Genomic DNA, 27,071 nt, shown 5'->3' with positions numbered 1-27,071 from the left:
CAACCCACGACCCCCATTTTGGCCCCAAACCAAAGGGAGATACCTGACCCCATCCTCGAGGAAAGGGGCCCGGGTGGAGCAAGCCCCAATGGGAAACCCACAGGGACAGCCAACCCCCTTTTTGTTCTCCTGAGAAACCCAAAAAACAAGAAAAATCGTTAAATAAGAAAGAAAAAAAAAAAAAAAATTAATAAAAAAAAAATAAAAAAGCTTCTGGGGGAAAACCCCACATTTTTATATCACATAACCCAATGCCTTCCGCATCGAATGGTCTTCAAATGATTCGGAAACAGAGATAAATTTATGTCATTTATTACCCTTATTTTCCTTTTTTCCAGCAGTGAAAGGGACAATGTATTAAAGGTTAAAAAATATCTTAATATTCCCTTTAAAAAAAAAACTTTCAACGAGTGACTGAGATAAGCTATTCTACATTCTCAAAAAAAGTGATCAGATCACTGCAAACAGGGATTTTTTTTCCATGAATGCGTAAATGAAAAAAATAACATCAGGCCTGGGGGCAATTAACTTTCATAAATTTATCTGTTTTTCTGCGATGACGCCTCTCGGGTATTCCCCCGCCACGCAGTCAACAGCAAGAGTCGACATCAGTACAAGAGCTGTTTTCAACATCCAAAAAAAAACCTTGACGCTGACCCTTAAAGAATGAAGCTTAAAACATACAAAATGACATGTTTTATATGAAGCAGGTTCTGAATGCAATTTTAAGGCAGGGGTTAATGCACAGATATGATTAGATATTTATTGTGAATGATTATGAAACATTTGATTAAAGCAAAACATAAAACTGAAATATGACTTTTTACTTTTCATTATTATTCCAAAAAAAAAATGGGGAAAAAAAACTTGCAAAAAACAATAAAGAAGTAGCCATATGCTTTTTTTTTTTTGGGAGAGGTTTTTTAAGACAAAACCTGTTTAAAAAAGCTCAACAATAACTTACCGTAAAATGTAAAAATTTTTAATATTTTAATTACCCAATACATAATTTGTTTTTGTAAAAATTTAGTTGCATGTTTTATGTTATTTTAAAGCTCATATATTTTTTGTAAAGTTTGGGGGGGGTCAATTCCCAAAATATATTGAGTCATGTTTTTTAGTAGCCTTCCGGTTCCAGATCGTAGTGTGAGCGGTAAGGAAAAAAAAAAGAAATAAAATCAAACAGCTATAAAATGCTGCAAAATGTTTGTACTTTTAAAATCGGCAGAAAAATGAACCCCACTTGTAGTTATTTAACCTAGCCCGGGAAATTTTTTTTGACTGGCCCACGCTGACCGGATCAGCTGTATTCCCAATCCTCCATTCTTTCACTGTACGGAAATTACACATCCCCTACATCCAGTTAAGACACAACCCCTTTCCAAAAAGCAGCGAAAGGTGTGAATCTTTTCTTTTTTGGACCTTGGGAGATTTTTTCAACCAAAATTTAAGATGAACTACATTTTTAGAAAGTGGGGGACTGCACCATTAAAATTAGCCTCAGAACTTTTTTTTATAATAAAAAAAAAATCAGCAAAGCCTTTTTTTTTTTTTTTTTTTTTCAATGGCACTTATCAAACACCAATAGGTTAAAAAAAACAAGCAAAAAAAAAGAAGGGATATTATATATCACAGGGATTTGAACCTTGAAAATATTTTGTTATGAATCTTTTTAAAAAAGTAATTAAGGTCTGTCAAATGAGGAAAAAGGAGTTTTTGTTTGCTTGAATGACCAAAATCCCATCCCTGTGTAGAGGACGACGATCTTTCAAGGCCCCCGCCTGTTTTATAAAACCCTTTTAAAAACCCCAACCCCAACCCCAAAAAACAGGAAATATCACAAAATCACGTAACAACAGAGGGCGCTACAATCTTTTCAAGGCCCAGCCATGTTGTTACACACAATCACTATATGATACTTCATACGTCCAGACAACAAATAATCAGTGAAAAATCTTAAGACCAAGAGTACAAAACAAATGAGCAAATAAAAGTGAAAGAAAATAAACACACAAAAAGTCAGTTACACACAACAAATAGCAACAGAATAAATAAAAAAATAAAACAAAAACCAAAAAAACAAAAAAAAAAAAAATCCAAAGTGTGGCAAAGGCGGCAAAGGCTTAACACTTGGCTAGCACAATGGCAAGTACAAGAGAGAGAGAGAGAAATTTAAGATCAACTGCAAAATTTACTGTACAAATAGAGTATGAAATGTCTAATGGTGAGAAAAAAATCATGTTACATAATCTCTTGTCCCTTGCATGCTTGTTTCTTAAATATGTTGGTTAAGTTGATAATGCCATTAAAGTAGAAGAATAGAAAAGTACAATTTCATGCTTTGCAAAATCCATAGCACTGATAGAAAAAACATGCATAATTTTATTAATGTTAATGTTTTAAAAAGAAATGATTATGGTTTTTCCACACAAACAAAAACGCAGCACCACTGTTCTCAACATTAATAATAATCAGAAATCTTTGCTTGAGCAGCAACATCATCATATTGCGAATGATTTCTGAAGATCATCGTAGACACACTGAAAGACTAGAGTAATGATCGTGGCCATACTTACATTTTATATTATATGTCACAGCAATTATTTCAATTTGAAATAATATTTTAAAATATTACTGTTTACTGTGTTTTTGATCAAATAAATGCAGAAGAGACTTCTTTCAGAAACAAAACTTCTGAGCAGCGGCTGTGTCTCGTTCGTCCTCGCCACATGAAGGCAGCACAGCAGCACAGATGTGTTTTCACCTGAATAAGTTTTAGAAAGTCTGCAGAAACTGGCTAAGAGTAAAGAGACATATGGCACACTTCAACTTGTGTGCAGTGTCGCTCAAAATGCTGAGCGCTGTTCATCATCTGGCCCGTCTTCTCCTCGACGCGTCCCAGTCGCTCGCCGCGCTCGTTCAGCGCCTGACTAGCCCTTCTGCACCCGGCGCTGCTAACCGTGTCTGCTGCCTCGTGCAGGATGCTGTTCCCTGCACACACATCAGGATAAAGCGCTCAGGAAAAACCCCCCCCACAGAATGTGTGCTAACCGAGGAACGCCTTGGTGACAAAGACATTACAACCTTCCTTAGAGAAATATATTTCAGTGTGGACTAGATGTCATGTTTTCAGACACTTAGAGGGATAGTGTCACCCAAAAATGAAAATTTCTGTCATTAATTACTCACCTTCATGTCATTCCAAACCCGTAGGAGCCTTTGTTTCATCTTCGTAGCTTTAAATAAAGATTTTTTGATGGAATCTGAGAGTTCTCTGACCCTCCAAGTAGACAATGATCACTTGTAATCAAGGCTCAGAAAGCGTAGCAAGGAGATCAGTAAAATAATCCATGTGACCTCAGGGGGTTCAGCACATAATTTTAGAAAGCTACAAGAATACTTTTTGTGTGAAAATAAATAAAAATAATGACTTTATTCAACAATTAGATCTCTCCTCAGCGTCAGCCTAACTTGGCGTGTTTCATTCAAATCAAAGCGTAAACAACATAGAAACGTATCCTGTTAAATAAAGGTGATATTTTTGTTGCTTTCGCACACCAAAAGAAAGTATTCTCATCTTTGTAAAGTAGTTGAGTGATGTCACCTGGATTGTTGCGATCTCCTGCTCTGCTGAGTCTTGATCTCAGTTAGATCCTAGCTAATCACGGAGGGTCAGGAGAACTCTCAGATTCCATCAAAAAATATCTTAAGTTGTGTTCCGAAGAATGAATGAATGAGTCTCTATGGTTTGGAACCATAATGAAGCAAAGTAATTAATGACAGGATTACAATTTTTGGGTGAACTATCCCCTTTAACTGCATGTTATTTAACCGAACTGGAAAAGTTTATACAGCTTATCTGTAATGCCACATCAAAGAGCCAAAATGAAAGAAATGGACATAATTGAGAGATGACACTTTGTTTCTCTATCAAAGTAACAATATATACAACTGGAAGACAGCCAGAAAGTTCCACTCATGCAGTGTATAGTTTAAATGATGCTGGTATTTGTTCAGCTACCATATGTAATACCGAACCAAAAAGACCCGTACCAAAAGTTCTTGGTATGGAATATGTTTACAGTTACACCTCTCTTACTTCACACAATGTGACCCTGGACCACAAAACCAGTCATAAGTTGAAATTGAAATGTATGGCATGATCTGAAAGCTGAATAAATAATCTCTCCATTGATCAATATGGTTTGTTAGGAGGACAATATTTGTCTGAGATACAACTATTTGAAAATCTGCAATCTGAGGATGCAAAAAAAATCTAAATATTGAGAAAGAAATTGCTCTTAAAGTTGTCCAAACAGAAGTTCTTAGCAATGCATTTTACTAATCAAAAATTAGTTTTTGATATATGCACAACAGGAAATTTACTAAATATCATCTACAGGAACTTATGATCTTTACTTAATATCCTAATGACTTTTTGGAAAAAGAAAAAATCAATAATTTTGACCCATACAGTGTATTTTGGCTACTGCTACAAAATATATACCCCAGAGAGACTTAGAGACTGGCTTTTGTGGTCCAGAGTCACTTAAGCACTTCCAGGGTAGCATGACTGAGACTGAGACACAAATGCATCTGCACTGACAAATGGCATCATATGTACAGTAGTTAAGCTTCCACTGACAAAATATTAATCTAAAGAGAGCTTTCAAAGAGGAGCTACAGCACAATGCTGAGCTAAAAAAACCAAGCAGACAGAAATTACCCTGAAAATGACATCCTAATGGTGCGGAAGAAAAACATGGTGGCACAAGATTTTTCCATTACAAGTGCAAATGTAATCCATCATTATGAAAGCCTATTTGAGCACATGTCATTAATTCTATCCAGCGATCTGTCCATGGCACTTAATAATGAGACGGATCCAGCGGTGACATGGATCCCAGCGAAGTTTCGTCCACACCTGAGCAGCTTCTCCACATTTGTTTTTGCACTGGGTGTGGAGACTTAGACCGGAGGGCCAGAGTCATCTCACTGGCTTCCATGATCTCATTAACCTTATCATTAACTAGAGAGTGACCAATGTTGACATGTAGAAAACCCGTTTACTATATATGCTCATGCATTATATGTTTTGGGATCATGTGACTGATAATTTAAAGTTTTAAATTTAAACACTGAAATGCGCTGCATAAAACCATAAAAACACATTCATTACTTGTAAAATAAAATAAACACTGACTTAAAATAAAATGTACCACTATAAAGAACCTTTTGAGCAATGGAAAAGTTCCATGGATGTTAAAAAGGTTGAAGGTTGGGGAAAATAAAATCAGCTTTGAAGAAAATGATTCAAAAAGGATTGAGCTAGATCGTGACTAAAAAGCCATTGCACCATATCTTGTACTGTCCATTCTGGCTATATGCTCTTTAAGCTCACAGTCAGACATACTGATGTTGCTCAAACTGCACTGAGTTTTGCCAGGCAACAGAACCAGGCATCTGAGCCTCAGGACTCTCGAAAGCTCTGCTTCCCACAATAACACAGTCACTGGAGTCAGACTGCTACTAAAGAGAATAAAGACGAGCAGCTTAACACTAAAAGCTGTTATTTATTTGTCAGTGGGAGGAATAAGAGATGACCAGCTGGGGAAGAGAGAAAGGAGGAGACTTCTTCCTCAAGGACCCCACAGTTAAAAATAGCATCAGCACCTTCCTCAACACACCAGCACTTTAATTGTTAGCGCCTAGGCGTGAACTGTCTGCCGCAGCACATTGGTGCAGCTGCAATGCACAGATGCGTCCTGCTTAAACAAATGTGTGAATAATCTACAGATATAACCATTACATCAATGCCTGCACCTTAAAAATGTTAAACAAGGTGGCCAATACTGCAAAATACTTACAAATGAATACTGTATTCTGTGTTTTTTTTTTTTTGTTTGTTTGTTTGTTTTTTGTTTTTTTTTTGCAGTATGTTACCAAAGTTTTGGACCTTTAAATAAAGTTTGAAAATTAGATTTTTTAAAGATGATTTTCTAGCAATAATCAAACATCCAAACAAAAGAAAACAGAAGGTAACATTTTAAAAAAGCTGTTGTTTTTGTGAAATAATAGAACAATAGTTTCACCAGCCATATATACAAATATGAGTAAATGCATACAATAGACCCTCTATGAGATTGGTTGAAGTTGATCAATCAGTTGATTGACGGTTGGGATAGCATTCTTTGTAAGGTATTACCGAGTATTGGTAAAAAAAAGATTTAAGGCAGGATTTTGGTGTTGGATATTAGGACTCGAAAAGTTTGATGAAAACGGCATTGAACGATATGAAAAGATATGCCGATGTCTTGCCCGTTAAGAGGAATACATTAACTCATATGTGTAAAGGGTGTGTGCTAGCGATTGGAGCGTCAAGTGGCTCATTTCCTGAAGCAAAGTTTGCCCAAATGATGATTAGATTGTCAGTTTTTGGATCCTTCATACAGAATGATGCGTTTACGTGCATGAAAGAGTAAACAAACAGTAATAGCACCTGCAGCAGCTGTCTCCCCCCGATCCTAAAGCCCACATTTCAGTAAGAGTTTTAAATTCTGTAGGGGTGCTGTTGGCCCTCACTTCTAATAAAATGACAGCAAAAGACACACATAATATTTAGACTGATTCTGATTAAATAAAGCGGTAACTGATGTCATAAAATCATGATATATTTTGATTTAAAGTTCAGAAACTATAGCTTACATGAAAAAAAAAAAACACAAAAAATTGTCTCTTAAAAATAATTTTATATATACTGATTTATTCCATTAATGTAATATGTTGTGCATGTGTGTGCTAGCGTGTAAGATTTTGATTATTTACCCTCTTGCTTTTAGACAATTTACAAATGTTAAATCTTAAATAAAATGTTAAGGTTACCGCATCTTTCTGAAAAAAATGCAGCGATTGAATATAGTTTATTTATTTTATCTTCAATGTACTGTCATTATAAAATAACTTCATTGTTGTTGCTTTTTAATTCCTAATTAATAAGTTCTTATTAAAAACTGACTGGTAAATAATTTGCCTGAATTTCTGCACAGGAGAGACTTGGTATTCGTTCCAAACAAAAGGAAATATATCGGTGCTCGGCATGGCTATTGTCAAAATGGTTTAAAAATATCGGGATATCGGCAAAAGTCCAATATCGTGCATTCCTACAAAAAAGTAGCATATAGTAAAGAGAGTGCACATTAAGCTTCGAGCAGGGGCGTCTCACCTCCCAGCAGTTTTGGAGGGGCAGTTGATGAACTCCGGTTTTTCTTTGAGGATGAACCCGGCTGACTTACGTGTGATGCAGGATCTGGACAAACTCACGCTTCTCTCCAGCTGGAACCCGCAGTCCACTGGTCAGATCCCGTTCTCAAATATCAAGAATAAACTCACAAGGCAATCGCCTGAACATTTTTGGATGAGGAGGCAGTCAAAGATCAATGGCATCAAACAGAACACAGCGCATCTGAAGGAGAAGAGCCATCTCTACTCACTTTCCGGACGGAGTCGATGCCGTTGACCTGCACGCAGCTGACTGATGGTCACCTGTGATCTCCTGACGAAAGACGAGGAGCTATCAAACTGCTTCACCTTCGTGAGGAACACCAGCGCCGGTTTCTTATTGGTCACTAAAAAACGAAAAGGAAAATATGTTTGAATTTTGATCACGATTTCTAATGTTTTGATAGAAGTGTCTTCTGCTCAATAAAATACAGCTAAAAACCGTAATATTGTGAAATATAATTACAATGTAAAATAACTTTTCTAAGTGAATGTATGTTAAAATATAATTTATTGCTCAAAGCTGAATGCTCAAGAAAAATGTGTTATTATCAATCTTGTGCTGTTTAATATTTTTCTTGACACCATGATATTCCATTTAAAAAGTTTTGGGGTAAAAGTATGATTAATAATAATACTAATACTACTAATAACAATACTTTTTATTCAGCAGCAGAGGATGCATGCAATTTATCAAAATGTGACAAGGTGCATTTATAATGTTACTTTTTATTCATCAAAGAAAAAAGGCCATAAATATTGGAGCAGCAAAAACGCAGTAATAATAATAATAACCAATTTAAAAACTGATAATTGAGCAGCAAATCAGCATATTAGAATGATTTCTGAAAGATCATTTGACACTGAAATAAATTACATTTAATATACTCAAATATAAAACAGTTATTTGAAATTGTAATAATAATTATTTCACATTATTTCTGTTTTTTTTACTGTATTTTTCATCAAATTGGTAAAGCATAATATATATATTTTTTTTTTTAAAAAACAAAAAAAGTGGTATTTATTACTGAACTTTTGACCATTGAGTCTATATACTGCATACACATATTTCAACATAGCAAGAGAAGCGAAGCACTTTACTCCAGAGATCTGGATTGCAGCGGTGTGGTGAGGTCCTGTAATATAAAAAGCTCTATCAGCCCGTTATCCACAGAGCAGGTGTTTACAGATCCCACCACACCCGGCTCTGCTGGAGGCGAGAACATCCGGCCCGCAGTGGCACTGTTGGAGGGCTACCATCTCATCCTCCACTGTTTGTTCAGGCCTCTGGTAGTGCAACACTCCCTTTTCCTCCCTCTCCACTCCCCTCCATCTAGTAGTGAGGTCACTGGTGTCCGGGGTCTCCGATCCATCGCCTGCTTTTCACCTCCAACACTTGTGATCATTCTGACGCAGGGCTCCCACACTGCACAGTAGTTCAGGGGTGTGTGTCTGTAGAAATATCTGGATGCACTCAACATCCCGAATAATCTATTGTGCAATAGATAATATGTGCTGCACACACACAAAGTGCTCTATATGTTATTAAATCAGCAAAAAAAAACACGGGCAAGGTATGCACAACAAAAACTGCAATATGCATCATACAGTATCATGACTCAACTATCACGATTCATCTATTGTTAGCGGCACATCCCTGAAAGCGAAAACAAAAGCTCTATACACTGACAAAATCAGTCTTGTCCAAGTTAACAATGCCCATATACCAACTAATATCAAACTCAAATACCATCACTGTATAATCACCCTTCATCACAATCACTGGACAAAAAAATGCAATGAGGAAGTACAGTATGCTGCATATGATGTCCAGCACCTTCTGTAAATATGGTTTCTGAATCCACCTCTACGCAGATTTAACATACTTATGCATTTTCACAGAGAAAATAAAGCCGTTAGGATGAATATGCAGTATGATGACAGACTTTCCTTTCTGGGTGAACTTTTGTTTTAAATAGACAACTGGACAGAAATGGCACCCAATAGAGAAGAAAGGAAATGCATAGGCAAAAGAGAGAGATTTTTATGACCAAAACATCAGCTGATGTCCAGGCTGTCATGTGTCACTGTTAAGGAGTGAAATGTTATAGTGAGGGGAGTGTACAGAATTAATGCACACGACTGAGCAGAGAATGCGCTTCTCATTTTCTCTCTTAGTGAGCAGGTGTTCATTTTGTGATGCATTTAATTCTGGTGTGAACAGGCTTTTTTAGACAGCAAAACATTCAACTGAAGCTATAAGCAGATGCTTTTGCAGTTAGCTACTGCTAAATACTTTTCACTGGGTTTTCCTCAACAAACCCCCAAAAATATGTTTTAAAAATCTCAGGGCTCTTTTTTGAAACCTACAGAGCCATGTGAGCTTTGCATTATAAACAGACTGACTCTGTAAGCTTGGAATGGTGTTCTGGGTGTGTTTTAGACTCACTCTGAATGGAAACAGAAAGGCCAGCTGGGAGGGGCGCTGATGCTTTCTGGAACCACAATTACGCTTAACATACACGTACAATTTAGTTCACTAGCAGGATATTTGCATAGTAGCTGGAGCTTAAATGTTTAATATCCTCTAAGAGGAAAAAAGTTCACAATCGTAATGGTAGTAAAATCATATTAAGGGCAGAGGTGAAGCGAATGTATGGCTTTGGGGAAGATGATATAATACATTAAAATAAACAGATCTAATCCACTAAAACAGAATAAAGCTGAATACACACTGCATGGGAGTTTCTTTCAGTTTGAGTCACTTAAGCTGCCAAAAGAAGGACACTATGCAAGATTCAGTGAATCCAGGATATAAACAGTTATAGAACTGAACTTTTCCACTACAGGTGCCATTATTTGCCCCCTAAAGTGACTTCCATGGCATTTTTAACCTTTAAACAGCTTTTCTAACCTTTTCAAATGTAAGCATCCCCTTTCTTGTAAATCCTAACATTTTTTAATAAATGTTAAAATTATTATGATATTAAAACAGTATAGGCTGTAAGCAATCAAATTAAATAAGTATCGACAAAATCCATCTTTGCACTACAGAGGAAACATGAGACTGTTTAATGCAGCGCAGAGATGACATGAATGCATTTACACTGCAGTTATGATGTCTGCATAAATAATGTTTGAAATGCCCCCCCACCACCTTTCCACAGCTTTACATGCTAATTTCCCTCTTAAAAACAGGATCACTTGCCTATAAAATAACATTACTTTCCAAAGATCCTAATGTTGGGAAAGTGTTTTTTTTTCAGCTTTGTGAAAGTCTCAGTAGAGCATTATTTGTTTGTGGTTTCTTTGGTAAACCAGTCTTAATTTGACACATGCTTTGCAAACAGACTTTATTTAAAAAAAAAAAAAAAAAAAACATGGCTCAACAATAATGCATCAAAATATTCAATGTTTCACTGGGTTTGTGTTTTTTGCACTTTTTCTAAAACTCCTTAATGCAACGCGAGAGAACAGGTATAATGCAGTAATCAACACTTTTCATGATTAATTCGGCAGCTGTAAAGTTGTAGTAACAGTTTTTAAGTTCCACGTTAAAAACGTATTTAATATGCAATCATGTTTCCCAATCACAGCAGTGGGTGTTTACAGAGGGATGAAATCAAGGCATTTCTAAATTATGACAGTGTTTAAAGTGCACCTCGGGAAACATTATAACACTATAAAAAAGCATTGTCTCACTCCACCACTGAGGATGAGATCTTCAGAAAATGCAAGAAGATAGATACGTAGAGAGCAGAGCTCAGCAAGAGTTCAAGACTCAGTCTGAAGAATAGGAACTCCTAATAGTGGCTCCACAGAATCCAGATGAGGCAGGATTCAAACAGACCACCAGCCAAATGAGTCTGGAACAGCTCAACAGGACCATTAACCCACCAAGACCTCCAGACACCATCCGGCTGAGACTAATAAACAAGCTTCCTGCGGCACATTTAAACAGCACAGCGTCTGATCTCCTGTGCTGTCACACCAAGATGTTATTATACTCATCAGATGGCTGGCTAGCAAACTACAGAAACAATGTTTTAAAACGGATCCTAAATTATGCACTCAGACTCTCTCTGTCTCGTTTGGCTCAAAACCAGTTCAGGCTTTAAGAAAAATATACCATGTTAAATACAAAAACACTGTTTGAACCTGGCAATGACATGGATTTATTTATTTATTTGGAATTGGAAATGTATTTTGAAATGCATGTTAACCCTGCAAAGCCTTATATATGAATTAAGGTTTAGACACATGAAATGTATTGATGCTTTAGACATTCCTTTAAAAAGCCTGATTTTTGAGACTCACTGATTTTTCTAAAAAATGATGTCTGGATAATCAAAGTAAGCGAGTTGCTTCAGTCCAGTAGCAAAGTGTTCATCTGGAAATATTACTAGCAATATCAAAGATGTTCTTTCATTTACTCAATAAAATCAGTAAAGGTGTATCAAATAAGTAAAGGATTTTCATTATTTATTCTAAGAAATGTCTCAGTAGCAGTGAAAAGTTTATGGTCACCAAAATTCTCCAAACTATCTTCTTTCATGTTCCTCCGAAGAAAGATAGTCATCCGATAGTGAGTAAATGATGACATGTTTTAAACAGTTCAGATGTGAAAAGTCATGCAAATGCCTCACTGTGTATCACTGTGACTGGCTGATTATCAGTCCTGTACAGTGCTATAGTCTGGACTGAGCATGCACTTTATACATGTTGCTTTTTCATAACAGTACTGGGACATCAGGTTATTCAGCGAGTGAAAGAAAGTAAAGTTATATGGGTTGTCTGGACTTAGAGAGTCGGCTGTTGCCAAGCCTCATTCAGGAACAAACGGCAGAGTCACATTACGCTTGGCTTGACAGAGTTTAATCTTCATTCTGTTGGAGTGCTTATTTGTCACAGATATCTGATCATCAAGGTGAAGCTTAGAAGGGGAAAGTGCACACTCCTTGTCCTCTATAAAACCTCCCCGGCATGCTGACAGTTTCTCTTTAGAAAGTTTCTTTAGGCCACACTGAAGATGAACATTCACACTGTTTTTTTTGTTTGTTTTTTTAAGTTTAAATAGAATGTAAAATACTGGATTTTATCCATCAATCACAACATGAAGGTCCACGGGCAGACAGCACAGAGCCTGCATGTGGTCTCTCGAACAGGAAGGGTGAACTCAAGTTTAGTTCCTCTGCTGCTCTCCGAGGACAGACTTAAATAAAGCCAACGGCAACTTCAGCATAGAGAGTCTGTTCAGGTAAGCAGTAAGTCGCAAGAAAGAAATCTTGGACAAGGGACAAATTCAGGAGGATGAGAATAAAAAAGCCCAAAAGACGACACTGTGCAGCAGTGAATTATCCTGACATCACTGTTCCTGTGTATTACTCCTTCCTGTCCAGGGAAACAAAAAGCCCTAAAATACTTGAAAAACACACACAACACTGCTGAACTGATGCTGTACCAAACCCATGAGCAGCTATTACACATAAATGCTCAAAGGTCTGAAAGTCATGTGTTTTTGTCTCATGCACAGTTTGAAGTTTTTGTTGTGTTGAGTTCTTTGTTTAGAAGTTGCCATGCTTTTGGGAAAAAAATCAAATAAAATGCGGGAAGTTTTGCGAGCTTCATGGCATTGTTCTCTTAATTGTAAAAACCTTAATTGCAAGAACTGAAATAGTGGTAAGGTTCACCCCAAATTACCTTGAATACTGTCTACGGGTACTTTGTTTTAGACTGCTCGTGAATTATTGTTTAGGTATTACAATCTGGATGACTACAATTCAGCAAATGGGTCTGCTTATTTCTTCAGTGTTTCTCCACAACAACAACATCAACACGCTTACAACGTCTTTTTAGAATACTAAACTAATATAGTTTATTCCAGCATCAATCTAACGAAGACTCAAATAGTAGTAGCAGAACTGGATCTCTGCATGACTTTGTTTGTTAGTGACAAAAGTCAAAAAAAGTTTTTTGTGAGTTACCTCCATAGCGGGTCAAGCATCCAATATGATAAAGAGTTTAAATTCAGTTTAAATCTTTATTTTTTTCTAACATACCTTAGAATGCATCTTGTTTAATCTTTATTTTTCTTTTCTTATGTTTTATTCACACATTTTTTACCATGATTTATAGAAGACAACCCACTAACATGTCATTCAGTGTGACAATAATTTCCATCTACCAAAATATCTTGTCAGGCAATTAAATTTAAAATAATCTTTTTTAAGGGTCTTGAAGCCCAAAAATACTAAATTTAATTATTTTAAATATAAATCATTTTAAAGTTTTAAAACCATTTTTGCCACTATATCCTTCAAACCAGTAAACCCATTTGTCATCAACCATTCAAAATATAGTAACATTTAGTATGATAACTTTTTTCTTTTATACATTTTCCATAGGTACAGATCAAATAAGTATGTTGTTTCATTTTTACATAAATATATCTGTTACACTGGGGATTGACAGTCGAAACATTATTTCAACCACAGATTTTGACATTAAAGTAGAACACTTTACTTGGATTTAATATGCTTTCCACACAAAAATGCAGTGCGCAAAATGAGAACATCTCCTCCTTTGTTTTTGCTCATTTGGTCTGTTTATCTGAAAAACTGGAGTTTGAAACTCTAGATGACAATGCATAAATTTTTATTAAACGAGGCAGTTTCTGTTGATGTACTACAAATGTTGATTAATGATCTTTTAAGCAAATCAAACTTTTACTGGTCCCAGCTGCGTGATGATGTGCAGAGAAGTGTAAATGTTATTCAGAAACTAATATATAACATTAGATCTGACAAGATCCTCTGGTTTTCTGTCTGTCAGGTCTTTATGTGTACAGATAATTTGGCATGATAATCAACATCAATGCCCTGCATTCTAATCATTCCCTTTAAATATCAGACACAGGGACCAACTCGCAGACCGCTGTGTAACAAACACTGTTCACAGCCAACCATTTGTTTTCATAACATGAGTTTTGGCGTTTTTACATTTAATGGTGTGACGGAGGCAGAGCCTTTGCGCCTGATTCCAGAAAGTCTCCCAAGTTCCTCATTTCTTTTTCTATGTATGTTGTTTTTGTGGGGGGGGGCAATGCAACCATTCCCCCCCCAAAGTGAAGTCAAGGAGACAGACAGAAAACATAAAGGGAGGAGAGGGAGAAACCACAAACTTAGACTCAAAGTAGTATTTTAAATACCATTATATATATAAATATATTAAAATATAAAACACTATATTTTTCTTAAATAGAATACATGCATACAGAAGTGTGTGTTTTTATATATTCATAACAAATATACACAGTACACACACATATTATGTAAACAAAAACTTTTATTTTGGATGTGAATAATCGTTTGACAGCACTTATATTTTTACTAGTTTTCAATAATTTTTTTGATTGAAGTTTAAGTAAAAAAATTTTTTAAATGTACATTTTTTTATGTGTACGTAGTTTTTTATTAATATTTGTTTCAGTTTTATTTTGTTACTATAGTACATCAAGTTATACTAAATGAAAAATGTAATGAAATAAAAGTAGTTTCAGTTTTGGGTAACACTTTACTCAAAGCCTATATAGTAAAAGTATAAAATAAAAGTATTTTTCATACATTAATTATGCCTTGTATGAATCACTGTAGTAACAGTCTTAATACATTAAAATCTATATTCATTGCTACAGCTTTAGAAAGTATAATGCCTTCAAACATTTCACACCACCAATTACAGTGTAAAACGGAATGTGCAAATATTATAAAGATCGAAGGCACCATAATGTACAATGTAATGTGCATTATGCAATAAAAAGTTAGGCTTTAGGTAAAGTGTTAATTTTTTAAATATTTGATTTCAGTTAATGTTAATTTTATTTCAAACAACAATTTTTTTTTTCTTTTTTTACATTTTAGTTAACTTTCACAATGACCAAATGAGAGCAATGCTTTCAATTCTATTCTACTGAAACATTTCCATGATCTAAAGCCACGCAATCCAAGTAACACAGCTCTCGGATGTGAACTGAACATAACAAAGGAAGGTTTTCTTGTACTCCAACCAGCCTTTTCATGGAAACAAATGTTCCTCGTGGCTCAGTGGTAGAGCATTGCGTTAGCAGCGCAAAGGTTGTGGTTTCAATTTTCCAGGGAGCACACATACTGGTAAAAAAAAAAAAAAAATGTATAGCCTGAATGCACGGTAAGTCCCTTTGTATAAAAGCGTCTGCTAAATGCATAAATGTAAAAAATTCTGCAAAACCATTGCCTTCCATCATAACTCAAAAACAACTGCGCGTAGAACTGAAGTGATATTCACTGTGCCCTAACAACTCAACTATTCATAAAGGACAGATGCATGCTGGAGTCCTTTTATTTCACTAAAGTGAGCAATTCAAATCTTTGTCTGACAAATCAAGCTGACAGTGACTTCACAGTCACACGCAGGCTACTCCGCCAGGACCCTAGCAGCGGATGAAGCCTGTGACGTCCTGCGGGAGCTCTCGGAGAGAAACGTCTGTCTAAATCCCATCTAACCTTTAGACGTGCTCTGAGTGAACAGCAGGCCGCCAGGAACACAAACCGTCCTGCTGATCAGAGACTGACTTTACCTTCTATTTAATCTGCACTGGGTCAGTCAGTGACTTCGCATCGGAGTATTTCAGCAGTTAAGTATACTTTGTTTATTGAAAATTTATGCAAAACCTGTAATGTTGGAGTTAATTTTCAATAATTCAACAGCATTCAGCATCAACAGGTCTCTTCAGTTTCCCAAGGCTGCAATTTAAAATAACAGTTTTCTGTGTACGTATGCGAAACTGTAATTTATTTTTGTGATCAAAGCTGAATTTTCATCATTATTACTCCAATCTTCAGTGTCGCATGACCCTTCAGAAATCATTCTAATATGCTGATGTGATACACATTTATTATCAATGTTGGAAACAGTTGTGCCGCTTGTTTTTGGAACCTGTTATACTTTTTTTCAGGATTCTATGATTAATAAAAAGTTAATAGAATAGAATAAAAAGAACAGCATTTAATTAAAATAAAAATCTTTTCTAACAAGTCTTTATCATTTTATTTATTTTTTTTACAAATGTATACATCCTTTCTGAATGAAAGCCTCTTTTCTTTAATAAATTTCTTTAAAAATATACAAATAAAAAAATAATTAATTCTGACTCCATACTCCAAAATTACATCTTGTTGCAACATTTTACAAATATCAAGATTGAATACATTTGGTCAAAATCCCATGTTATAAAAGATGAAGTGCTATGAAGGCTATTTAAGACAATACTGGCTGATTAGAAAGCAATGCTGACCTAAAATGCAAAACATTTGCCCACTCTCTCTGCACTGTTGCCACATCTCAGACCACAAATACATGAAATATTACCCTTTTTAAACATAGTTTTTGAAGTAAAGAGTAAAGAAAAAACTATATAAAAATAATTGAAACAAGTTCTTTATTTACCCTTGTAAGACCCTGTTATTTTAGATTGTAATAATAATTCTATTTGAGCCTAAAAACTATTTTACAGTTTTTTTCTGTATTATATTTTCTGTAAAACAACAACAACAAGAACACAATAAAAATCTCAACGATCCCAAACTTCTGAACAGCATTGCATGTATACTGTATGTAAAATTCAAAAGCACTTATTTTAATGTCATTGCCTACATCTGCTGAATAAAGTGCACTGCTCCATTGAGTGTATTTACAGTAGATACACATATATGCCACTGTTATAGTCGTCACCGGAATTTCAGATCCCTTCCTTAAAAAGACATGAATGCACAAACGCATAACATTTACATTTAGCAGACGCTTTTATCCAAAGCAACTTACAAATGAGGACAATGAAACCATTAAAATCAACAAAAGAGCAATGATATGCAAGTGCTATAACAAGTCTCAGTTAGCTTAACACAGTACACATAGCAAGGTTTTTTTATTATTATTATATAATAAATAAAAAGAAAACAGACAGAATGGAAAAAGAAGAGCAAGCTAGTGTTAGAGACCTTTTTTGCTTTTGTTAATTGTATAATAAATAAAAAGAAAACAAATAGATAGAATAAAAAAAAATTGAAAAGCTATTTTTTTAAGAAAACAATCAGTAAATGAATAGAGTGCAAGTCTAAAAGGGACCTTTTTTAAGAATAGGATTAGAATAGAGAGTGTTAGAGTTAGAGGGTCAAATAAAGATGGAAGAGATGTGTTTTTGCCGATTCTTGAAGATGGCTAAGGACTAAAGCTGCTGGGATTGAGTTGGGCAGGTCATTCCACCAGAAGGGAACATTTAATTTAAAAGTCCGTAAAAGTGATTTTGTGCCTCTTTTGGGGTGACAAAGTAAAGCAACGTTCACTTGCAGAACGCAAGCTTCTAGAGGCACATAAGTCTGAAGTAATGAATTTAGGTAAAGGGGTGCAGAGCCATTGCTGGTTTTGTACGCAAACATCAATGCCTTGAATTTTATGCGAGCAGCTATTGGTAGCCAGTGCAAATTGATAAACAGAGGTGTGATGTGTATTCTTTTCAGCTCATTAAAAATTAATCTTGCTTCCACGTTCTGGATTAAGTGTAAAGGTTTGATAGAACTGGCTGAGAGACCTGCCAAGAGAGCATTGCAATAGTCCAGCCTGGACAGAACAAGAGCTTGAACAAGGAGCTGTGCAGCATGTTCTGAAAGAAAGGGCCTGATCTTCTTAATGTTGAATAAAGCAAATCTGCAGGACAGGGCAATTTTAGCAATGTGGCCTGAGGAAGTCAGCTGATCATCAATCATAACTCCAAGGTTTCTGGCTGTTTTTTGAAGGAGTTATGGTTGATGTGCCTAACTGGATGGTGAAATTGTGATGAAAAAGATGGGTTTGCTGGAACCACAAGCAGTTCTGTCTTGGCAAGGTTGAGTTGAAGGTGATGCTCCTTCATCCAGCAAGAAAAGTCTGTTAGACAAGCTGAGATGCGAGCAGCTATCGTCGGATCATCAGGATGGAATGAGAGGTAGAGTTGAGTGTCATCAGCATAGCAGTGGTATGAAAAGCCATGTTTCTGAATGACAAAACCTAGTGATCCCATGTAGACAGAGAAGAGAAGTGGTCTAAGAACTGAGCCCTGAGGCACCCCAGTAGTTAGATGTTGCGACTTGGACACCTCACCTCTCCAAGATACTGTTAAGGACCTATCTGAGAGGCTTCAACAACTAAAAGCAAGGCAGTCTTAGTTTAATGTCCACTTCTGAAACCAGACTCGTTGCTGTTGAGGAGGTTGTTCTGTGTAAGAAAGGCAGAGACTTGGTTGAACACAACTCGTTCAAGTGTTTTTGCAATGAACGGAAAAAGGGAAACTTGTCTGTAGTTTTCTAAAAGAGTTGAGTTAAGGGTTATTACAGTATTATTCTGCAGTATTAGTATTACGGTGACTACAGAAAGATGAGATGAATTGCAATTAATATTTTAAATGACTTATAGTCATAATTACTGTACAAGTGTAAGAGGGCTGGCCTTTGTCATTTAGAAATGAGGTGTGAAGTGGGATTGCAGCATATGTCAGCTTCATGGTCCTGGTGGGCAGATGTCTAAACTACACAGCTCCTGTGGTGTATGTGTGTGTGAGTGTGTGTGTGTCCAGCTGCCTGTGGACAATTTCATTAGTACAATTAACGCAGATGTCAGTTAAGAAGCACAGTCTCTGCTATTTGAATTATGCAACTCATTCTTGTTTCCTAATAGTTGTGTAATATGTAGCATCAACAAAGAATCACCTTTGATTTTTTTTTGTTTAATTTCAGTTACTGAATGCACAAAACAGGTTAACAAAAATTGATAGCCAAGGATAAGGTTAAGAGGATTTCATTATGCCCTATTAAAGGGATAAATTCTTTTTTAAACATGATTAAATAATAAAATGCTGTCAAAATTAGCGCATTAATGCGGGTGATACATTTTTCCAGTTTAACAGTGAAAAAAAAAATTTAACACAGGGGTGGAGCTAGGGTTGACCACCCGACTCACAACTGCTGCTTCAGTCTCTTTTTTTTTCTTGAGAAGAATTGCGTTTATTTAGACCCAGAGGGCCAGTTTCACTAACAGCCTGCGCCAGCACAAACTGTCTTTTGGCGTTAAATTTTTACTAAAGACGCACAATGACAAATTAGCACTGGAAAGGCGTGGACACCTTAGTGAATATGCATTTTTAGGAGTTTCCCTTTCAGATACAATATTTATGGGAGCAGAGTATTCAAATGAATCACACAATGCACTATACTAATGTTTGCGCTCATCAAATTACTGGCATTTGCGCCATTATTTAGCGCCCCCAAAAAAGCATGTCTTAAACTATTTTGCGCTTGAAATGGCTACAATTATTGTTGTTAGGAGGAGGTACCTCAGAGATCAGAGAGCGTATGGTAGAAGGGAGAGGATTTTATCCACATGCATTAATTTATTTAGAAAGCAAGAAGAACACATTGTCCATACATATCGTCTGCCAAGCCATGTTATTTTTTAATTTGTTTCAGGGAAAAAAAAGACGACTTGGAACCCCAAGTCACACAATACCAGGTCTATCAAAACTGCTTGCAAACCGGAGACTTTGCAGATGCGCACTCCAAGTTCACTTCAGCGCTAGACGCTAGTCAAACAAGTGCAGAAAAGCTAAAGGTGAGGAGCTTCAGTAGAACAACAGTGAACTGCAGGTGAGATGAGATGTTTGGTCAGGCCATATGTCAGTAAAAACTAATCTTCCTGTCCTGTCTGTTTTTTGTTTTTTTTTGAGACATCAGTAGTGTTGGTATCAGTGATAATTGCCTTCAGTCATAAAATATGCCATTAAACAAATATTAAAAATATACAGTCTTTCTGTTGTTTCTACATTAATTTGAAGATTGAATGTGAAATTATTGCAATATAAAAGTATATTTAAAAACGTTAATGTAAGGTAGGATTTCGTAAAAAAAAAAAAAATTGATTGACAGCACTAGTTATTTTATGTTATTTTATTTTATTTGGGCCAAAAACAGTCAAAATGAAATTTATCCAGTCAGGAGTCAAGGTATTTCTATTTTTATAATGCTTTTTATAATACAGATAGTTTGAAAGCAGATTCCCAGTAATAAACAGGAAAATGTATCATGTGCCAATGTTGGAAAGTTCATGAATTTATGACCCTCATCCAGCCCTCAAACCTGAACACACCTTTTTTCTGCTGAAGTACCTTTAAGAGATCCATGTAAACATCTTTTACTCGCACACACTGCTGGTTTTCTGTCAGGTCTGTAGCGTTTGTATCTGCTCCATTGTGACATATTCATAAAATAATAGATTCAAACTGTTCAAAACAAACATTACGAAAGACTGTTAGCTATGAGTTCATTCTGAATATAGGCAGAGAAACTGAGTTGCACTTGCTCAGGAATGACTGGATGTTTCACAGATGCATAAGAAACATTCCACTGAGAAAGATCTTGAGTATAACGTAGGTGTTAAATAAGGAACAGTGAAGGTCTGAGAGTGTGTGCTTCATCTGGGAGCTTTCTTCTGACCAGTTATTGTGACATTATAACACCAGATGCATGAGATAATCTCACTATGGTGTCATGATGAAAAGTGTCCTCTGAAATCTACCATTAAACTCTCACATCTGCAACAAACATACTAGAAGTAATTGTATATTTTCATCTCTTAGAAGTGTTTCTGGTCAGCTTCAAGCTCAGTGGTCACACTGACAAAGTGTACATAGGGACACGTTTCAGATGCAAGAAGAAATAATGAAGGACAAAGCAGCGAAGGTATGAACAATACTGGGATACATCAGAACAAAGACAAAGACAAAACAACAACTGAACATGTGCCAAAACAACAGCTGTAAGGCTGAAACCTGAAAGACCATCACACAAGACAGCAGTTTCAGTTTTATTTTAGTCATTTAGGATTATTATTTATAATAAATGTTGTTTATAATGAATGCAACTATATATATTTTTTTTATTCTATTTTTCATTCCTGTTCTGTTCTGAATCCCTTTACTTTTTAAGTGTTGTTGTAGAGTGATGGGAACTAAACTTTTGTAAAAATCATTTGTAAGTAAAAAGTAAAAATTATTTGTAAGTAAAAATTGTTAAATAAATAAATACATTAATAATGATAATAATAATAATTATTATTAATATAATTTATCCATATATTTACCAGTATTTTACATAATTTTTTTAATTAAATAATAAAAATGGAAATTATACACTGATTTATCTCTCTCTCTCTCTCTCTCTCTCTCTCTCTGGAATGCAATTTCGATCCAGTGCAAATTAAAGTAAATAATACATAAAAACACATAATAATATATAAATAATACATATAACTATAATATATAAATTAGAAATTGATGATTTTAGATATTGATGGTTTGCTTCTATCGTCCTCCTTTGTAAGTCACTTTGGATAAAAGTGTTTGCTAAATGATTAAACATGGTACTATACTGACAAAATTATATTCTATATTATAGTACTGCCTGGTATATGCGATTAGTGAAGGTTTTATAAAATGTCAAGCAAACGGGACAATTATGAAAGCACTACCACAATTCACATAACAGACTGAAGATCCATGAAACTGAAGCATGTTGGGTCAAAACATTTTCTAAAAATAGACTTCTAAAGAAGACAGTTGGCTTAAGGATACACCAGGTCTTCCTCTTTAACGAAGCTTGCATTTAAAAAGCTGGTTTGTGAAGTATGTGAAGCACGGATCAAAGAAATCATAACAAAACACCACGAACATTCATATCAGACATGCCAACATTCCTGAATGCCTGCAGGACAACGACACGTTTGTCTTCTTATCTGCCCTCTTCCCAAGTTAACATTTGGTGAAGTCTACTTTTAAAATTACTACTTGGAATTACAAGAAATGGAGCCATAATTCTGAGCCTTTAAAGTCATTCCGAGATAATAACTGAAGTAATGTTTGCACCTTTAAAAAGGTTAACATAATAAAAAATAAAATAAAAAAAGTGGCATTATATATGAAATGGAGATAATTTCAAATGGAAAAGGAGTGAGAAACGTCATTTATAATTATCCTATACAATATTAAACATGAAATGACAAGCAATACTGAATAGATTTAGAGTCACTGCATGTCTAAGAAAAAGCATGTCTGGTGAAGAACCACATGACTCTCAGAAACTCTGACAAAGCAGCACTTCCTCCTGGAGACACGAGCCTATCGGATGATAAAAGCCAAACTCTTGTGATGGCGGCAGCTGATTTCACATATTCAGTTTTTGTTGAGATGTTTATCATTTCAGTGTGGTCCAGGCAAAACTAGAAAATCCCTTGTGATTCGAAACCAAATAACCATTCACAAGCAACTGATCCTAAATGAAAGTGAAACTCATTTTTTACTGCATGTGTGCCAATTAAAATGGTCTTTTCTTTCAGAGTGTCTTAAATACTAGCAATATCTGTAGTTGCCCTGCAGGCTTTCTGTAGACTACTATGTAGAAAATGTAACTTGTTATCTAAAACAAACAAACAAACAAAAAATCAGCTAGCTTAGTCAAACTGCTTAAACAAGGAAGTCAAGGAACTGTGACTGGATCTTAAGCATCATCTGACACAAGAGAACATCATGTGCTCCATAGCTTGTTTCATAATGTTTATTTAGTTGTGTATGATTAAAGGGTTAGTTCACCCAAAAATAAAAATTCATTCATGTTTTACTCACCCTCAAAGTATCCTAGGCATATATTCTTCTTTCTGATGAATCTAATCGGAGTAATATTAAAAAAATTATCCTGGCTCTTGCAAGCGTTATAATGGAAGTAGGTGGGTGTTTTTGTTCAACAGTCCAAAAGTAGTCAAATAAAGCACATCCATCCATAATAAAATGTGCCTCACATAGCTCCGTGGGGTGAATAAAGGCCTCCTGCAGTGAATCAATGCGTTTTTGGACTGGTTTACATGTTCTACTTATTTCTAATTTGTATTTTCGTTGTCTTTTTTTCGTTGTATTTTTGACTGCACTTACTGATATTTATAATAATTGCCATCAGCTAAGAGGGAGCCTGTTTTATTTGCATTGCTCTCTTTTGCAAACTGTAGTTTAGATTTGAGCAGCTGCCCTGCTATAGGCTATTGGCTGTGGGGAATACCTAAGCGATTCTTCTTAAAAAGGCAAACAGACCCACAAAGTGCTCGTTATACCAAGTTCCAGGCATTTGTTCAAATAAGTAAAAGGAAAGGAATAAATAAAGAGAAAGACGAAGTTCTTTTTTTTTTAAATTAGGATGAAGTCAAGCAGCATCAAAAGAGATGGGTTTTCAGCTTTCGCTTGAAAATTGTCAGGAATTCAGCATTCTGGATAGGAGTGAGAAGATCATTCCACCAGCCAGGAATGGTCTTTATTCTTTTGTTTTATTACGCTTGCATAGATGGATCCTTTTTGATCCATGTGTGTAACACAAAACCTAAGAAAAAAATAAAATAATGATTGATGTTCATTAAAAATAAAGACCATTATCAAATATCAAAGGTTTCTATATGGGTCATTTTTGACCCATGTGTGTAAACGTGATGTAGAAATACAAAAACTGTGATTGTTTATAAAGTAAAAAAGGAAAAATTATTTATGCAATATATATATATAAAACAATATATATAATGAATACCTAGAATAATAAATGATAAAATACAGTTCTTTCAAATATTGAGCAAAGAAACACTCAGCCGTGATTGAATTAACATGAGAAATGAGTACGGCTCTTTTTAGACCCATGTTGTGCATTAGAAGCGTAGTGATACAAAAACTATTTTTATTCAAAAAGTAAGAAAGGAAAAATTTAAATAATAATTTTGATGATCAAAAAGTTAATTGAGGAATTCCTGGAATGTTGAAATTAATTTCTTGGAAAGATACAGAAAAATAAACTCTGTCGGGGCACTTTAGACCCATGTTGTGCATCAAAGGGTTAAAGTGCCCCTCTCATGAGTTATGAAAGGTTCATATTTTGGTTTTGGGAGACAGCAACAGGTTAACATGCATGCAAGGTCAAAAAACACTTTTATTGTCTTATAATATGCATTTATTTTTACCTTACTTGCTCAACGACTCCCAAACGATTCACTCAACGATTACTTTTTCCAAACCCCTCCTTTGCGTGATGCTAATCTGCCATGATTGGTCAGATTGGTCTCATTTTCATGTCATCATGCCTGTAACGCCTGATAAAGCAGCGTTTGTGAGCGCAGTGCTGCTTTGTGTACAGCGTTACCAGGGAAACAGCTATTTTATGCTCCAAAAGCGGCACCTTGTGGCAAAGAATGAATTTGCATCATCATTCAGACCAATGCGAAAAGACCAACAAGTGGGCGGGCAATATGCTGAAGTCAACATGAAACAGCTTGGGATTCGTTTTAAAAATGAAAAATCCAAATGATTCTGAGTCGACTCTTTCTTTTGAGAGAAAATAACTTTATACACCATGCACTAAAACATGAAAAACTTATCAACATATATCCATTAAACAATACATGAAACACACTGCATGAAAGGTAATTTTCAAAAATCCATAATAGGGCACTTTACGAGCCATATTTGCACAGGTTCTTCACTGATATTCTCTAGGTCTCAATCGGCTCAAATTGATAAGCAATATTGACGCCACTGTTTACAATACAACCGGAGCGCATTCTGAGGTGAGGAGGGGCGGACGTTTAGATGCGCCACTGGCGGTTTTAGCCAATCAAACACACATGGCCAGCTAACCAATCTGAGCTCAATGCGTATTTCTGAGGGAGGGGCTTCATAAAATCCAGGAAATCATCAGAGCGTTCATCGGAATTTCGAAGGGACAGATGCAGTGTAGAATAAAGGTAAATTATATGTGAAAAAATGTGTTAATGAGTTTTTTAAAAACGAAGCATTAACACATGTTAGACTCCACCCCATAAACAATCAAGCCTAGAACAAAAAAAATGGTCAACCACGTCTTTAATGTTATATCTTGTCTCCTTGACTTCAGTGATAACAGTGCTAACATTTCATTGGTAGTGAGCTCAGGACTTACTCAACTTCCTTTGAATAGGAGTTCACAGAAACACACACACTTTTCAGCAGAAGAGTTTGGAATTCATTAGTCCCGCGTGACAGTGAACAGTCGAGGCCCTGAGGCGCTCAGCACACCAACAACATCTCTTCCCTCCACCATGATTCACAGTTGGAAGGAGACTGCGTGTTGGCACCGTGCAGGGAGGAAACGCCTCCACTATGACTCACACTCATCGTAGTAATAGTTTTTGGAGAGCAGTAGTTTTTCTCGTGTTGATCATAGCCGATGTTTCAGGGTAAACACAGTTGTTATCAATCACAAGCGGGCAGATCGCAGACGGTATAAATACTTCTGATAGCCGTAAAGTCTGTTCCACTGAGCAGCTCATTCTAGACAAGAACCGGGCGTCTACTAAAGAAAACTTCTTTGACTTACAACTATAAATAATGCTTATGAATGAGTAAATGTGAAATCAATAATATCACAATAAAAGACCAGCATGAGCAGCTCAATAAATGTCATAGCTCAGGACTGCAAACAGCTATACAGAAAATGCAAGAAGAAAAAAATTAAACTATAGACTATAGATTTTTAATCCACATTTCTGTCAATTCAATTATAATCTCAATTATACTAAAATCCCCATGCAACCCTAAATTCAAGTGTCAAGTACCAATTATAAATAAACATGATTTGAGAAATGATTCATGCCTGTAGCTCAAAAGTGTTGGAGAAGTTAGCTAGTGCTGGGAGTTTGATCACCTGACCCTTAACAAGAGCAGCAGTAATGGTGAAACAGCACTAATGAGGGAAAGTGGGTGCAGTAAGATGTTACCTGATAAGCAAACGAATGTGGTGTAGTCACCAGGGCCTCCGGTAGACTAAAACATGGGATCTTTTTCTTCGTCCTCCTCTTCACCTGCACGGCTGCCAGCAGCTCTCTCATCGTTCGGAATGAAGATCGCCTTGTTGAGGGCCCGATTTGGCACTCATGTAGCCGATGGGCGCAGGCTGGGTGACAGCAGGGGGCTCTGAACTCTGACGAGAGAGACATTGAGACAGTCAACATCTTTATACTGTATGTGACCTGGAGATGCAAAACTCTTTCTTAATATAGCTTTTCACATATTGTTTAAAAACAGGTTCAGTTACAAAGTTACTTTACTATGATTTGTGACATTTCTAAGTGAAGTGGCTTACCAAACAAAACAAAAAACATTGTCTGGGACTTGATTTTATCCATCTGATTGGACTGTGAAATGTGTGTATTACACACCAGAATGAAAGCAGATCTGAATGTGATTGGTTTCAATGCAGTGCGATTCGTCTCCTCTGCGACCTTTGCACGGGACTAGCAGATCGCATCGTTCGGGATGAAGATGCCTGTTGAGGCCGATTGGCACTCATTGTGCCGATGGCGCAAGGCGGGTGACAGCAGGGTGGACTCTGAAACTCTGACGAGAGCGACATTGCGACAGTCAACAGCGTTTACTGTATGTGACTGGAGATGCAAATCTTCTTTATAGAGCTTTTACATGTGTTTAAAAAACAGGTTAAGTTACAAAGGTACTTTCTATGATTGCTGAACATTTCTAAGTGAAAGTGGTTACAAAAAAAAAAAAAAAAAAAAAAAACACAAAAAAAAAAAAAAAGAAAAAAAAAAAGAAAAAAAAAAAAAAAAAAAAAAAAAAAAACAAAAAAAAAAAAAAAAACAAAACAAAAAAAAAA

General features: G+C 35.8%; 1 pseudogene; it reads right to left on the bottom strand.

The window, feature by feature from the left end:
- Positions 1-2,775: 2,775 nt before the first annotated feature.
- On the bottom strand, positions 2,776-26,326 carry LOC122133889 (annotated as a pseudogene).
- Between the last annotated feature and the right edge of the window lie 745 nt (positions 26,327-27,071).

This window comes from Cyprinus carpio, unplaced genomic scaffold, assembly GCF_018340385.1.
Source record: "Cyprinus carpio isolate SPL01 unplaced genomic scaffold, ASM1834038v1 S000006531, whole genome shotgun sequence".
Taxonomy (NCBI): Eukaryota; Metazoa; Chordata; class Actinopteri; order Cypriniformes; family Cyprinidae; genus Cyprinus; species Cyprinus carpio.
The sequence above is the reverse complement of the archived record's forward strand: the minus strand, read 5'-3'. Positions and strand labels throughout refer to the sequence as shown.